Here is a 15,845-nt window from a genome sequence, read left to right on the forward strand (position 1 = left end):
CACCCACCCTCCCTCCCTCACTTTACTTGCTTCTTTCAAAATTCCTTCCTAGGTCAGCGATCATCAGGTTAACAGTGTTTTCTTTAACTTTCTTCTTTCCAAAAATTCCTTCCTAGGTCAGCGATCATCAGGTTAACAGTGTTTCTTTACAGCATAATTTTCTGCGTTGCAGGTAAGCGGGCGCTGCTGCGGTCATTGATGGTTGCTGTATTCAGACCCGGGAAGGAATTTTCCCTGCATTGGCAACCCGGGAAGGTGCTTCAAAACAAATGTTATCTGGTCATCACCCGGCTTCCATTATGACTTGCACAAACCGTAGCCTTGGGGCCAAGCTACTCGTGTGGTGGAGTGAGCTAGCCACCTCAGGCTATTGATTTTGGGTGTCATGACAGGTCAGCAGGTGGTTTGCTAAGTGTCGTGTTTTTACTGATGGAGCAGTGCTTGTCAGGTTTTCTGCCTCGGGCGCCCAAATAACTTCACTGGCCTCAGATTCTTACTATGCCCCTTGACCTGGTAAGGAGGAAGTGAGACTTTTGGATGCTCTGCTGAAGGCAAACTAAACACCATTTTACTCTTATTACGCCTTCCCCCCCCCCCAAGGTGATAGTCCTATGTTGACCTAAAATTACATTTATTACCTATGGTTTGTTTGCTAGCCAAACACAAACCCAATAAACCTGTCGGATAGAATGAAATTAAACTGCATTTTACTGTGCTTTGATGCAATCTCTGTGAATGTGTCCTGTCCTATAAAGAGATGGTCACAGCCCAAAACGTTTTTGCACCTGAGGTAGAAGATCCTGATCGTGTTCCCCTCCATTGTAAAATAATTTGAAAGAAACCAAAATGTGCACATAATTGACTTGGGCAGTCTCCCTGGTCTCAGACCCATATCTGAAAGTGGGAGATACTGACATCATCCGCTTGTCATGATCAGATTACTCTCTGTTCAGATTTAGGATCTCAGCACCTTTCCCCCTCTACAGAGGCAGGAGAACTATTAGGATGGTCCGCCCTCGGAGGCTGATGGATCAAGTGGGTTTCCAGATGGCTCTGGGGGATTTTCCGGCTGATGTGACTGGCGCTCCTGTCAAAGACCTGCCCGACCTCTGGAACATCCGAATGGCTCAGGCTCTTGACATGATTGCTCCTGAACGCCCTCTCCCACTTTGTGGAGCCCTTTTGGTTCCCTGATATACTCCAGAGCTTAGGGCGAGGAAACAGGCTGGGAGATGGTTCGGGTGTGAGTAGAGGAAAACTCTGGTCGAATGCAATCGACCACTTGCACTCTGGACCTTTGCCCTTCTTGGCTGATAAAAACTAGCAGGGAAGAGACTGCTGGCTGGTGGTGAATTCCTCCTTGAGAGAGGGGACGGGGTCTGCTTTTTTGAAGGAGGCAGTGGTAAGGCCACTTCTCAAGAAACCCTCCCTGGATTCCGAAAATCTAAGCAACTACCAGCCAGTTGCTAATCTCCTCTTCTTGGGCAAGATTTTTGAGTGGGTGCTTGCAGACTAGAACCAGGCACTCTTGGAGGAAACTGATTTTCTAGATCCATTTCAATTGAGGTTTAGGCCTGTTTTTGGCACAGAAACTGCTTTGGTCGCCCTCTGTTGCGAGAGCGATGGGAAATGTGTCCTTGTTAATTCTCCTCAACGTCAAGCGGCTTTCAATGCCATTGACCATGGTGTCCGAGCGGATGTCCAAGTTAGGTGTGGTGGCACCGCTTTGCGGTGGCTCTGCTATTTGGATGGTTGTTTCCAGAGGGTGATGCTTGGGGGGCGGGCATGACCTTCGGCTCTGTGGAGCTTTCAATGTGGGGTTCCTCAGGGTTTGATTTTATCACCTATGCTGTTTAACATCTACATGAAACCACTGAGTGGTTTTGGAATACATTGTCAGCAACTCTACTTCCCCTTGTTGTTGTTTAGTCATTTAGTTGTGTCTGACTCTTCGTGACCCCATGAACCATAGCACGCCAGGCACTCCCGTCTTCCACTGCCTCCCGCAGTTTGGTCAAACTCATGTTCGTAGCTTTGAGAACACTGTCCAACCATCTCGTCCTCTGTCGTCCCCTTCTCCTAGTACCCTCCATCTTTCCCAACATCAGGGTCTTTTCCAGGGAGTCTTCTCTTCTCATGAGGTGGCCAAAGTATTGGAGCCTCAGCTTCACGATCTGTCCTTCCAGTGAGCACTCAGGGCTGATTTCCTTCAGAATGGAGAGGTTTGATCTTCTTGCAGTCCATGGGACTCTCAAGAGTCTCCTCCAGCACCATAATTCAAAAGCATCAATTCTTCGGCGATCAGCCTTCTTTATGGTCCAGCTCTCACTTCCATACATCACCACTGGGAAAACCATAGCTTTAACTATACGGACCTTTGTAGGCAAGGTGAGGTCTTTGCTTTTTAAGATGCTGTCTAGGTTTGTCATTGCTTTTCTCCCAATAAGCAGGCGTCTTTTAATTTTGTGACTACTGTCACCATCTGCAGTGATCAAGGAGCCTACATCCTATATCCTTTTAAATGTGTTTGTGGAGGGGGTATAGGTTTGTTTTGTTCTTGCTTTCATTCTGCATCTTGTACGCTGGGAACCTCCCTGAGATCTTGGGAGGAAGGGCAGTATACAAATTTAATAAATAATATAAAATAAATATTTATTACAGTTTTAATGGCAATCAAAACCTGCCGCTTTATGCAATGGCATTTGCCACAAAGAACTCCCATTGGACATTTTCCTTTCGTATAAATGTTGGGAGTGTAGCCTTGCCTGCTAGCTGGAGTGCTTGCCAGCCAGGCTATCCCCCAGGATATTAAAATCTACCAGAGGGTCAAGCTGGGTGTTTTTCCCTCACACACCCCTTGTACAATTCCCCATTTCCCCATTCTTATTTATTAACTTTGTCAGTCGCTTTATATCACCCAATGCGACCTACAACCAAACAACGGACCTCAATACTTTGCAGCTACAGAAAATACCCAATCGTCATTGGGCTGCCCCCCCCCTTTGCTCAAAAATTTATTAGTGCTTCTGCAAAGCTTGGTTGTGCCTCTTGCTTTGGCACTGTGCTATCAGCACCCGCCACCTGAGTTTGCTACTAGAGGGAGTTGTAACGCCAACCCCTTGGGTGGCATGCAGCCAAGTCACCCTCATGGGAATATTAGATCTAGAGATCTAAGTGAGCCACATCCATTAGTTTCAGTGGGTATATACTCAGAGGATAAGCAAGGTAGACACAAGCTGTTGTTTGTGCTGGGCGTTGATGGGTGCATTTTGTGTAAAGGAAGGAAGCGGAGCTCTTGGGGAAATGCTATAATAAGGCCAGGAGCCGCGTGAGCCTGTTTGCAGCAAAAATAGAAGTTGGGTCTTTCTTGGTGCTAGAAGCCCTGACAGATTTATTGTGAAATGAGCTTCTGTCAGCTCGACTCGCAATGCATGAGAGCCGCTGCATAACATTCCCCTCCCTGTGTGGTGGTGTATTCTGTCATCTGCCAACGGAGAACGCTTCCATGCATTTGACAAACGAGGCAGCTTGGGCGGTAGTCAAGACTGTTGATTGTTCAATTGCTACAAGACTCTTGCTGGTTTCGCCATAGTAGGGAGTGGGCCCATTTCATCAAGACCTTCACATCTGTGAGTTCAATCGAATGCAACTTTTTCATCATCACCTGTGGAGATTGGGTAGGATTTCTTCCTACGTGTAGAAATGAAGCTGATGATGAAATGTGCACATAATATCAAGTTTTCCAATCTGCTGGGAGCCAAATGATTGTGAAACAGGTTCCATGTGTCCCGGAGGGCTTTAGGGCTTGTCATTCTGGAGTGCGAACCCTTCCATGTCAAACAATTCCATGTTTCCTTTTGAGATGGCTCGGCTCCCTGGCGTTCAGAGAGCAGTAGCTGTTGTTACTTGTTGAAAACCCACTGGGAGCACCTGCGCCTTTGAGCATCTTCCATACAATCATCACCAGCAGCATAATTTTATTATTTACTGCAGTGTTTCCCAACCTTGTGCCTCCAGGTGTTTTGAGACTACAATTCCCATCATCCCTAGCTAGCAAGACCAGTGGTCAGGAATGATGGGAATTGTAGTTCGAAAACAGCTGGAGGCACAAGGTTGGGAAACACTGATTTACTGTATAACCCGCCCATCTGGCTGGGTTTCCCATTATAGATTGGCAAGGGACCTTAGGGTCATCTAGTCCAACCATCTGCAATGCAGGAATTGCAGCTAAAGAACCCCTGGCAGATGGCCGTCCAACCTGCTTTAAAACCTCCAGTGAAGGAGCTCTCGTGCCTCCTTCCGAAAGCCCTGTGCCTTTGGGAAGGCAGCGCAAGGGCTGGAAGGGCCATCAAATGCGGCCGAGGCCCATAGCTGCCAAGTCTCCCGTTTTGCCCGGGAAACCCCCGTTTTTCCAGCTGTCCCCAGCCGGAAAAACGGATTTTTTTTGTTTCCCCCCGGTTTATTCTGGCACGGCGGCCATTTTGGAACTGGGCGGAGCATGCTCAGAAGTGACTTTTGATGCTGCTCTGCCCAGTTCCAAAATGGCTGCAGCGCGACTTCTGGTGTGGTGGCCATTTTGGAACTGGGCACAGCAGCATCAAAAGTCACTTCTGAGCATGCTCCGCCCAGTTCCAAAATGGCCGCCGCGCTACTTCCGGTATGCTACTTTCGATCTGGTCCCTTATTTTTCAGAGAGGAACTTGGCAGGTATGTGAAGGCCGCGTGTTGGATTGCCCCGCAGTTGATCAAGGGTGGGGACATCCCATTGGCCTGCCAGATGTTGCCAAACACCATCCCAGGCCATTGGCCATACTTGTTGGGGCTGATGGGAGCTGGCGTTCTGTGACAGCTGGCGGGACAAAGGGGGTCCCTACCTTTTGCCAAGTGCGGGGTGGTCCAACGCACGGGTTGAGGGCCGTATGTGGCCCTCGAGGCATTTTTTTTTTTGCAGCCCAGGGAAAGTGAGGCGCTGAGGTTTGGGAAGATGGTGCAAGGGCTCTGAAAGGGTCCTTAGAGTCTTCCTGCTTCCTCCCCAAAGCCCAGTTAGTGCTTTGCCAGCTTTGGGAAGGAGGTGGGAGGGCGCTAGGACCCTGCCAGAGCCTCATGCCTCCTTCCCAGGAGGACTGAGGGAGAGGGAGGAGGGGGCTCTGGGAGGCAGCAGAGAGCCCCTTGCAGAGGCATGGCAGGTCTGTGTAGGTAGCTGGCAGCCCCTGCCTCCAAACCCACCCACCCCCCGCCACAGATAAATGGCTTTCCTCCTGTGGTTGAGACCATTGCAGTTCTGGATCTCTGCAGATTCCGCCTCATTCTTTGAATATCAAACCTAAACTTCACCTTCTGAATCAACTACTGGAAACCTGTCGATAAAATCTTTCCAAGTCTTCCCTTTTCCAGGACATGCCTGGACGTCCTCACCAACCCACCCGCCCTTGCATAATCCCTGCGGGACAATTTTAGCTGTTTACACCTGCCTTTCCATTTAAGATCATTCATTTAGATCACTTGCCTGCCCTAACCTAAGAGGTGCGAGTAGGCTGTGATAAACCCTTATAGCCACTAACTTGCTGAGAGAGGCAGGAGGAACGGCATGCCCCAAACCAGATGCTGAGCTTTGTGGCTAGCTTCCGTGAGCTTTGGAAGGCTTGGCTCCTTTGCGCAATGAAACTGCTCAGCTACGACAATTTATACTGTCTGTTTTATTTAATTGCCATTTTATCTTGTATTTCCTCCAAGAACAACAACCTTTTGAGGTAGGCTGAGAGAGAGAGAGCGATTGAACCAGGGGTTCATCAGGATAAACTTGGGGGGCTCCAAATACAGTTTTAAATGCAGCCCAAAGTGGTACAGAACTCTACTGCCCCCATTTCCCTGTATTCCATATACCAGGCCTTGTGAAATCTTGGAGACTGGGGTCCCTGTGTTCACCGGGTCTCCTGTAGGCTCACAGGAAGAGGTTCTGGAATCCATAATAGATCAGCTTCTGATTGTACTAGTGACAGGGCCATCTTAAGTATATCTGGCGCCGTGGTGCGATGGATCCCTCCAGTGCCCCCCCCATCCCGTTTCCTAGCGTGGCGGGCGGGCACAGCTGCGTGGCGCCCCCTGGTGGCCCGGTGCCCTGCACCACCCAGCCTGGCCATAGGACCGGCCCTGACTAGTGAGCTGTCAGGGATGAGTGTCAGGAGCAGGCGGGCAATAAATCACACAGCGTCAGCGAAGTTAACTCTTTATTCAAAGTAACAAGACAGCTCAGGAGGAAGACATCTGAAGGCCAACCTGTATTGGGAAATTTTTAATGTCTAATGTTTTACAATTTTGTGTGTGTTGTAAGCCACCCAGAGTTGCTGGGGAAATCCAGCCAGATGGACGGGGTATAAATAATAAAATTATTATAGGGGGGAGATCTAGCAAGAAAGGTTACTGTGCTGTACTGGTGGGAAGGTATTCCACAGGGCGGGCGCTACTACTGAGAAGGCCCTCTGCCTGGTTCCCTGCAACCTCACTTCTCTCAGTGAGGGAACCAGCAGAAGATCCACGAAGGAGGATCACGGTGTCCGGGCTGAGTGATGGAGGTGGAGATGCCCTTCAGGTATATTGGGCCGAGGCCGTTTGGGGTTGTAAAGGTCAACACCAACACTTTGAATTGTGCTCAGAAACTTCATGGGAGCCCAATGTAGGTCTTTCAGGACCGGTGTTATATGGTCTCGGTGGCCACTCCCTGTCACCAGTCTACCTGCTGCATTCTGGATTAGTTGCAGTTTCTGGGTCGCCTTCAAAGGTAGAGCGCATTGCAGTAGTCCAAGCGGAAGATAACTAGAGCATGCACCACTCTGGTGAGACAGTAGCTCTCCAAGTCTCTTCTCCCCTGGGTCCTTCCTAAGCAATCTGAGACTCCATCGTCTTGTCCAGGCATCCCCAAACTGTGGCCCTCCAGATGTTTTGGCCTACAACTCCCAAGATCCCTAGCTAACAGGACCTGTGGTCAGGGATGATGGGAATTGTAGTCCAAAACATCTGAAGGGCCAAAGTTTGGGGGTGCCTGGTCTTGTCTGTGTGGTGTAGTGGTTAAGAGCAGTGGACGTGTAATCTGGGGAACCGGGTTCGCGTCTCCGCTCCTCCACATGCAGCTGCTGGGTGACCTTGGGCTAGTCACACTTCTCTGAAGTCTCTCAGCCCCACTTACTTCACAGAGTGTTCATTGTGGGGGAGGAAGGGAAAGGAGAATGTTAGCCGCTTTGAGACTTCTTAGGGTAGTGATAAAGTGGGATTGTTGTTGTTTAGTCGTTTAGTCGTGTCCGACTCTTCGTGACCCCATGGACCATAGCACGCCAGGCACTCCTGTCTTGCACTGCCTCCTGCAGTTTGGTCAAACTCATGTTCGTAGCTTCGAGAACACTGTCCAACCATCTTGTCCTCTGTCTTCCCCTTCTCCTAGTGCCCTCCATCTTTCCCAACATCAGGGTCTTTTCCAAGGATTCTTCTCTTCTCATGAGGTGGCCAAAGTATTGGAGCCTCAGCTTCACGATCTGTCCTTCCAGTGAGATAAAGTGGGATAAAGTGGGATATCAAATCCAAACTCTTCTTCTGTCTCTGCTCCCGCTGTCTTCATTCCTCTCCTGGTTCTGGGTGACCAGGGAGGAGGGGGAGACCCCCTGGCTTCTTCAGTAGCCTGCCTCATATCTGTCTCTTGGCTCCCTCCTCTCCAGCCTCTGCTTCTGCCTATGGTTTTGGACTCTCTTTGCCCCAGCCTCTTCCTGCTCACTAAGCCTTGTCACCTCTTCAGCTTCCAACACCTCCTCCTCTCAGTCTGCTCCCTCTTCTCCCTCTGGCCGCTCCTCCATTGTCTCACCACCAATTCCCAGGCTCTGAGCCTTCTTCCCCTGGGGGGGTTCCCCGGCTGATGCCTCCCACTCCTCCTCTGCACCCAGCCAGTCTTTCACATCCATAAAAGGTGCCAGGAGAGAGTCTTTCCCATGCAGGTTTAATGTGCGCCCCATGCATTGGAAGCAAAGGAGGCCTCCATTATGGAAGCTAACAGTGTGTAATTTAGCAAGGCTGCCTGTGTCACAACCCTTTTGCATTTTTAAAGCTGGGAGCAGCTATTCAGAGCGAGTCCTTGAAATATTCATGATGGGACCTGCAAGGCAAAGCGTTTCCTCTCTCTCCTGGCGCTGCCCTTCTGTCGTAACAGGGGCAGGTGGAACAAGACGGGAGAGGAGGATGCCAACGGAGAGATCAAATGCAGCGGCAACGATCCTAGCTGCTGCACCTCTGGGAGAAGGGTTGATTAGAAAAGATAAAAGCCAAGATATTCAGTGCACTGGCTCTGGGAATGAAGCTTTGGTCGGCCTCTCTTCAAAGCTGGTAGTCTAATAAACAGGCATTTATGTGTTTTTAGTTTAGAGGAAAATAACAGAAAGAGTTGGGTTCTGTCCCTTGGTGACAGCAATTAAAGGATCAAGGAGCAGCAGGCGAAAAAAAAAAAGACCTTCTGCTTTCCAAATATATCTCAAAAATTCATTTTCATAGAATTGTACAGTTGGAAGGGACCACAAGGGTCATCCAAGTCCAACCCGTTGCAAGGTAGGATTCTTTTTCTGGCCAAAGTGAGTCTTCGAACCCACAACCCTGAGATTAAGAGTCTTGTGCTCTACCGACTGAGCAATCCCGCAGGCCCATTTTATAATGTGTATAAAACAGGGAGAACGGTGATAACGACAGGTGAAAAATGAAAAACAAAACCATAAACCAGGCAGGTAAAATAAGAGCAGTTGCATATTGGTTAAGTAACAAACTCCAGGTCAATGAAGCGAGGGGCGGGAAGCGAGGGCAAAAGTTGTCTTTGTGTACAGAAATAATATTAGCCAATTCTCAAGTAGGGTTCAAGATTTGCTAGGCTTGTGACGACAGCATGTGTGACCCAGCTGTATATGCAACAAATGCCAAATGTTATTTAAAAAAATAGCTGGAGGTTCTAGTCCTTGTCACAATCTCAAATTATGCCTAATTTTCTCCATTCTAGCTATGCTCCAGCGTTTGTGGTACCAAGTGTCCACTGGAAACTGCAGTTTGGTGAGGATGTTGAGAATTGTTAGGAGACCCTTTGCAGAGCTACAATTCCCAGTACTCTTAGCAAACTATAGTTCCCCTAATATTTTGAAGAAAGAAGCCATGGCTGTGAAAGTGCTTTAAGAGTACTCTAAAAGTATGGTGTGGGTGTGACTTCACACAGACGAGCACAACCATACAGGCTCCCCTGCAAACTGGCCAGCCTGTCTCCACGAATCTTTGCCATCAGTAAAGTTGCCAGGAGGTGCTCTGAAGTTAATAGTCCAACCACAGAGCTGGGTCCTAGAGCTCCTGTGCAGAACACTGAGAAGAGCCACTCTAGCCCCTGTGCTCTGTGTAGAGAGCAATGTCTTCCTGATGGGCCTTTCCCCTTGTTCAGCAGCAGCGACAGCGGCGCCGGCAAAGCTTTGGGGTTGCACTGAAGGTGGCAGCATGGGCGTAGAAAGGACTTTGGTTTGGGGGGGGCAGACAGTGGCATAGCAATCCCCACCAGCACCTGGGGTAGTTCATTTTTAAAGGGACTAAAGTTGTTGAGCTTTTTTGGAGAGGATTTGCCAAAGTTGTTGAGCTTTTTTGGAGAGGATTTGCCAAAGTTGTTGAGATTTGGGGGGGGAGGGGGGTCACCAAAAATTGTTGAGATTTTTTGGGAATCAGGACTTTTGTTGGGGGGCAGAACTGACATGATTGATCAGTTAAGTATTTCTATTGTGCTGAGGAATGGCTCCCCCTGCTCCTGATCAGGATCCTGAATCTTCCCAGGATCCTGAATCTTCCCAGGAGCAGGAGGACAGTATACTGTAGATTTGGAACAGTGGTTTGCAGAGGCACATAGTTAAGAAGGCAGAAGCTGGGAAGAACTGGGTGGGGAACAGCTAGGAGAAGAAGAACTGGGAGAGAGAGAGTTAACAGACTCGCTTTTTGCTGGAAAGTGTCCGTCTACTCAGCCCAAGGTCAAGGAGAGCAGATAAGGTGGCAGCACAGGAAGCACAGTGGTTGTGAGATCAGGTTGCAAGGTGCAGAAGTGACAGTGGGGAACTAGGGATGAAGTGGGTGAAACCCTTAATTGGGAGCACCTTCGTTCTGAGGAATGGATTCTTTGTTCTCTCGCTATGATAATTAAAATTTCTAACCAGTAAGAGACTTCTTTTGCTTTGTTCTGCTTATCTGCTGCCAATGGGGAGGGGGAGGCAAGTCCCTGAAGCCTGACAGCTACGCTGATGGGTGGCAGGGGACAAATTCTGCTTGTCACCTGTCCAAAACAGGTCACGCCATTCCCAGGCTCTTCTAACTGGAGGAGCAATGTTGATTCAAGCCAGGGAAGTCCTAGTGGCTGAACCAAAATCATCATTGCCATCATGATGGGAGATCCGGTTAACTGGAACCCGGAGTAGGGTTTCCTCAGCTCTGGCATCCAGCCTTTGGAATGAGCCTTCCCTCTGAGATCCTGGATGGCTCCTACGCTGAGCAGGTTCTTGCGACAACTGAAATGTTCTCATTTCACCTGGCCTTTGAGCGTTACTAGCAGACGTTTAATTTATACTGTTCTTCAGTTATGAGCGATGCTGCGAGAGAGATCGTTGCATTGACCGGTTCCGCAAGTTTCAGTTGTTTTGTTTTGCATTTAATGATCACGCTTGATTGTACGCAAGAAAGCAAAAAGACAGGCAAAAACAAAAACAAAAAAACTGAACAGCACATGCCTATTCTGCAGGGGTGGAGCTTATGTCTTTTGGTGTTGGAACCTGCCCTGTGGCTTCAGGGAGAACGGTGGGATATCGGTTCCGTAAATATATCTGTAACTGAATCAGAGGACAGCATCTAAACACCCCCTTGGGAAGCCTTGGCTAACAATGACATCATGAGGTGGCTCCAGAGGGACACCAGATGCTCGGGTGAAGAGCACACTTTTACTGTGGAAGCAAATAATGCGCAACTCTTCAAGGCTTATGAATGCAGGCCGTTGCTATGAGTAGGAGAGGCGGGAGCTGGGAAGAGTTCTTCAGATGTATGGCCCAAGTGCTGCAGAGGGGGAAGGACGAAGAAGATGTGTTGTGTCTGCAGCTCTGCTGAAACCAAGGGGAGAAAGAATCCCAGGTGGGAGCAGCAAAGAGGAAGGGAGGCATAGGAAGTGGCCTTACATCAACTCGGACCACTGGCCCACCTAACTTGGTAGTGCCTACACTGGCTGGCAGCAGCTCTTCAGGGTTTAAAGTAGGGGACATTCCCAGCCCTACTGGGAGACGTCAGGGGTTCAACCTGAGGTGTTCAGCATGCAATGTAGACGCTCCAACTTTTTGTTTTTGCTTCCCTTAAGAACGATAGCAATATCCCAAACCCCATTGCTGTGGAGAAAAGGCCGGTTGAAATAAGAGCACAGGAAGCTGCGTAAACTGAGCCGGAACACTGTATTGTCTACACTGGCTGGCAGCAGCTCCCCAGGGTGTTTCAGATAGAGAAAGGACCCGGCACAACCTGGCGAAGCCGGGGATCGAACCTGGGACCTTCTGCATAAAAAGCAGGTGCTCTGCCCCTGAGCCACAAGCACTTAACATAAGCTACAGGCAGGAGTCTCTTTGTATCTGAGAAGAAGCTGCCACTTTGAGCCCCAGACGGGGTGCTGGAAGGAAGCCAGGGTGAGGTTCCACTTGCTGCAAGAGTTTGTTGTATCAATAATCTTCTCCTTGGGATCCGGCTGACATTGCCCTTTGTGGAGGAAAGGCAAGCAGACGTGCTTCTGGCTAGCTGGAAGATGACCCTATGTTAGAGAGCCAGTGTGGTGTAGTGGTTAAGAGCGGTGAACTCGTAATCTGGTGAACCGGGTTCGTGTCTCCGCTCCTCCACATGCAGCTGCTGGGTGACCTTGGTCTAGTCACACTTCTTTGAAGTCTCAGCCCCACTCACCTCACAGAGTGTTTGTTGTGGGGGAGGAAGGGAAAGGAGAATGTTAGCCGCTTTGAGACTCCTCAGGGTAGTGATAAAGCGGGATATCAAATCCAAACTCCTCCTCCTCCTCCTCCTCCTCTTCTTCTTCTTCTTCTTCTTCTTCTTCTTCTTCTTCTTCTTCTTCTTCTTCTTCTTCTTCTTCTTCATCTGCCAGTCCATTTTCCGACCACGGTGCCAAGCCTTCCTGGACACTTGTCTTTTAAGAAATTGACCACTGGCTTAATTCACAGAGTGTTTGTTGTGGGGGAGGAAGGAAAAGGAGAATGTTAGCCGCTTTGAGACTCCTCAGGGTAGTAAAAAAGTGGGATATCCAATCCAAACTCTTCTTCTTCTTACGTGGCTCCTCTTGCTGCTAAACGAGCAGTCACTATGGAAGAATACAGGAAGAGCCTTTCTGGATCAGGCCAGTGACCCATCTAGTCCAGCATCCTGTTCTTGAGTGGCCACCCAGATGTCCCATTGGGGAACCAGCAACACAGCATTCTCCCTTTCTGTGGTTTCCAGCGACTGGCAACTGAGACTCATCCCTACCTCTGACTGTGGAAGCAGAGCACAGCCATCGTGGCTGGTATCCATCGATAGTCAAATCCCCCCTGGATTTCTCTACTGAGTCTTCTTTCAAAGCCATCCAAGATGGCGGCCATCACAGCCTCTTGGGGGAGCGAGTGTTAGGGGAAGAGTACTACTTCTGGCGGAGGAACACACTGTGCTCCTTCTGGGGTAGTTTGCCCACCTTTGGTCCCCACCCTGCACTCAGCTGCCACACGTGGCTCCTTGAAGATGTCAGCATTCGGCACCGGCCACACCCCGGGAACGGCTTCGACTGGCTGGCTAAACCAGGTGAAGGTAGCCGATGGGTCTCAAGTCCTCAGTGAGTTAGGGACTTTCCCTGCATGCGAATACAGGCTCTGGTGGATTGAGCAGACGAAAGCAAGAATGGGTCCAAGAAGGTGGTTTCTGCATGAGGGGCAGATGGGGCTCGTCCACCTGGGAAGGTACCCCGTCTGGGAGAAGGAAGACTCTGATCCTAAACCTCCACTGCCTTGTGGGACATCTTCGGGAGAAGAAAAGGCTAAGGAGTAAACCCTACACATATTTGGAGTGGAGTCCCTAAGGACGCCTCCTTCCGGCAACTCCTGCAGCCAAGCTGCGGCCAAATGCTTTCCTTTGGACCACATCAGTGAATGGGGGTGGGGTGGAGCTTTGGGCAGCCCAGGACCTCCAGACACACTGCCCAGTCTTGCACCCCAGGAGGTCGCTTTGGTACTGCTAACACAGCAGTTTGACTTCAACTTCTGCATGCATTGCCTAAACGTGGGGCTACCTTTGAAGGTGACCCGGAAACTGCAATTAATCCAGAATGCGGCAGCTAGACTAGTGACTGGGAGCGGCCGTCGAGACCACATAACACCAGTCCTGAGAGATCTACACTGGCTCCCAGTACGTTTCCGAGCACAGTTCAAAGTGTTGGTACTGACCTTTAAAGCCCTAAACGGCCTCGGTCCTGTATACCTGAAGGAGCGTCTCTACCCCCATCATTCAGCCTGGGCACTAAGGTCCAGCGCCGAGGGCCTTCTGGCGGTTCCCTCACTGCGAGAAGCAAAGCTACAGGGAACCAGGCAGAGGGCCTTCTCAGTAGTGGCACCCGCCCTGTGGAATGCCCTTCCACACGCCAGGTCACATACTTATCAATGTCTGCAAGGAGATACAGAATCATGTCAGAAGGTTTCTGGCCTTATCAGCCCTTTAAAGCCCTAAACGACCTCGGTCCAGTATACCTGAAGGAGCGTCTCCACCCCCACCATTCAGCACGGACACTGAGATCCAGCACCGAGGGCCTTCTGGCGGTTCCCTCACTGTGAGAAGACAGGGAACCAGACAGAGGGCCTTCTCGGTAGTTGCACCCGCCCTGTGGAATGCCCTCCCACCAGATGTCAAGGCAATAAGCAATTATTTTACTTTTAGAAGACAACTGAAGGCGGCCCTGTTTGGGGAAGTTTTTAATGTTTGATGCTGTACTGTTTTTAATATTCGGTTGGAAGCCGCCCAGAGTGTCTGGGGAAACCCACCCAGATGGGCGGGGTATAAATAATAAATTATTATTATTATTATATTATAAACGACAGTTCCTGGGTTAGAGTGGTTTTTTCCCGTTATGTGCAGCGGGGTGGGGATCTGAAGGGGGTGGGGAAGAAACAAAAGAGGGGAGACCACCAATGTGGCTCAGGCGGGGATGATGAAGTGCTCCCTGCATCTTGGCAAAGAGATGCTGTGGGCAAACCTGGAGACCCAGCCATGCCATGCTACGGCATTTTCTGCAAGGCCTCTCCCTCTGCCCTCAATGGCACACTAAGGATAAGTGTGATTGATCAGATAAAGGCCCCAGAGAACTTGGCAAGCAAGGAATTGATGCAATGGATTCAAACTTCAAGAAAGAAGATTCCACCTAAACATTAGGAAGAACTTCCTGACAGTAAGAGCTGTTCGGCAGTGGAATTTGCTACCAAGGAGTGTGGTGGAGTCTCCTTCTTTGGAGGTCTTTAAGCAGAGGCTTGACAGGCATATGTCAAGAATGCTTTGATGGTGTTTCCTGCTTGGCAGGGGGTTGGACTGGATGGCCCTTGTGGTCTCTTCCAACTCTATGATTCTATGATTCTAGGAACTTCCAGGAGCCTGGCGATGCCAAAGCAAAAGCCACCGGGTCCTGAAGGGTTGTTCTCTTTGGCACACTGGCAGCGCTTCCAGTTTCGCACGGCCTCTGTCCACCTGCCTGCCACTTGCACGGGGATCTCAAGCTTACGTTCTTTCATCACGTGCCCGTTGAGAACAGTCCTGCCAACTCCACTCTCGGAAAGTGTTGCGACAATGCTGCAGGCACTCTTGGTCTTATTCATACAGTGAGCCTGTGGCACCGGTTTGCTGTTGCTTAAGACATCACCTTGCCGACTGTGGTTTTTCCCAGTAGTGATGTATGGAAGTGAGAGCTGGACCATAAAGAAGGCTGATCGCCGAAGAATTGATGCTTTTGAATTATGGTGCTGGAGGAGACTCTTGAGAGTCCCATGGACTGCAAGAAGATCAAATCTATCCATTCTTAAGGAAACCAGCCCTGAGTGCTCACTGGAAGGACAGATCCTGAAGCTGAGGCTCCAATACTTTGGCCACCTCATGAGAAGAGAAGACTCCCTGGAAAGGACCCTGATGTTGGGAAAGATTGAGGGCACTAGGAGAAGGGAACTACAGAGGACAAGATGGTTGGACAGTGTTCTCGAAGCTACTAACATGAGTTTGACCAAACTGTGGGAGGCAGTGGAAGACAGGAGTGCCTGGCGTGCTCTGGTCCATGGGGTCACAAAGAGTCGGATACGACAACAACAACAACTCCCTTAAGGAGTCCGTGGGCGTGGCCCTGTCCGAAGCCGTGGAAGGTGAGGGCCTAAGGCACACCCCTTATCGGTGGCCCCAGGTGAGTTCCTAGTTGATTTGCATCGCAGGGCTCACCCAATGGTGGTTAACCCTTACCAGACTGCCAGCACATCGGGCTGGAGTCAGATATAGCTGGTTAGATCCAATGTCTAAGCCAAAACCTCTCTACATCCGTAACCAATAAAGCTGTGGCCTTTTATGCCCATTAACCTTATTCAACGTGTCCTCTGTCTTTATTACTCCGGGAGGGATCGGGGTATCGCTACGCAATATATATTTAGAGGGGTGGGGTACACTATTTGCTTACGCCTGTGGGGATGTCTCAGTTGCCTGGAAGGCAGAACAATAAAATTAGAGCATAACATAAGCCTGTGCCCAAACAGATGCCTGTGGAGAACCAGCAAGCA

The sequence above is a fragment of the Zootoca vivipara genome, chromosome 1, assembly GCF_965207765.1.
Source record: "Zootoca vivipara chromosome 1, rZooViv2.hap1.1, whole genome shotgun sequence".
Lineage (NCBI taxonomy): Eukaryota > Metazoa > Chordata > Lepidosauria > Squamata > Lacertidae > Zootoca > Zootoca vivipara.